The following is a 1,202-nucleotide window of genomic DNA, read 5'->3' as shown; positions in this document are numbered from 1 at the left end:
TGCTGTGCCCTCGGTCGCACCTCCAGGCCCCGCCCAGCCCTCCCGCGCTGTGGCGGCGACGGCTCCAGGCGGGAATCCTGCGCCCCGACGCCGCGCCCTTGGCGCATCCCGGCCGGACAGAGCAGGTTCGAGAGCCCAAGAGCTACTTTGTTTCACCGCCAGTGACTTCGTCAGACCCTTGAAGATCCGAAAGGCTAATGTACATAAATGCATGCATTAAAAGGACCCTTCGCTCACATCTCTTTAAGGGGCTTTGCCACGCAATGCGCGTCCTGGACCTCCCTTGAGCTGGCCGTGGCCGCGGAGCCCCCGCCGGCGTCCAAGCCACGGCTGTCCTGGCGCGTCCTGCGTCTCCGAAGGCCCTGGGGCTGAGGCCTTCGCTGAAGGCAACGGGTGACACCCGCAGCACAAACTGTTTTTTACCCAGTGCAAGTAAAATGAGATAGATTCAGTCCCGGCCCCCACCTTCGCGTGGCTCTATGGCTTAGCTGGTTAAAGCGCCTGTCTCGTAAACAGGAGATCCTGGGTTCGACTCCCAGTAGGGCCTTTCCTGTTTCCTTTTATTTTTTTCCGGGAGGAAATCGACATTTAATCGTGTTATATTGGGAAGTCAGGGCATTTTCTCACTGACTCCCCAACCAGCACGATGGAACACAGCTGGCTACACTGAAGGTGACCCACTGCAGCTGGTTCAGATTCCTCGCCTTTTTTTTTTTTTTTAATTTATTCATTCTCTACATTAATTCACTATACACCATCGCAACACACAAATGAATTTTCCATCCAAAATACACTGCATTGGCTCAATCAAGCACATCAACATACATGTTCTCAGCAAATAATTTTCCAATTCTTATGTCCTGCATACCTTGCCTTTTGTTTTGCCATCCTTGATTCCCCATCCCCCACCCTCTGCCATGTCCCATCCTCCTCCCACATTGTCCCTGGCATCCACGGTTGTCCTCCATGTCTTCCCCCCTCTCCCCCATTCAATTGTTCTGCCAATGTACTTAGTCTAAATATATCCAATAGCTAGCACAGCTGACACATACCTATACATGAACCCAAGTCTGACTTTAGGCATAAACCCCAGTGAGTAGAATGAACATACTATAAAGTAGTACCCAGCTGTGCCCATACAGCTCGCTGCAGTCGTCGAATATTCATTTTTTTTTTTTACAAAATGATACGAACAGTTTTAC

General features: G+C 51.1%; 1 non-coding gene across 1 annotated transcript; it reads left to right on the top strand.

The window, feature by feature from the left end:
- The first annotated feature begins 473 nt into the window (after nt 1-473).
- On the top strand, nt 474-547 carry TRNAT-CGU (transfer RNA threonine (anticodon CGU)). Its single transcript has one exon. It is a non-coding gene; the product is annotated as a tRNA-Thr (tRNA).
- Nucleotides 548-1,202: the final 655 nt, after the last annotated feature.

The sequence above is a fragment of the Tupaia chinensis genome, unplaced genomic scaffold (assembly GCF_000334495.1).
Source record: "Tupaia chinensis unplaced genomic scaffold, TupChi_1.0 Scaffold140356_1, whole genome shotgun sequence".
Classification (NCBI taxonomy): Eukaryota; Metazoa; Chordata; class Mammalia; order Scandentia; family Tupaiidae; genus Tupaia; species Tupaia belangeri.
Note: the sequence above shows the minus strand (reverse complement) of the source record. Positions and strands in the feature narration are given on the sequence as shown.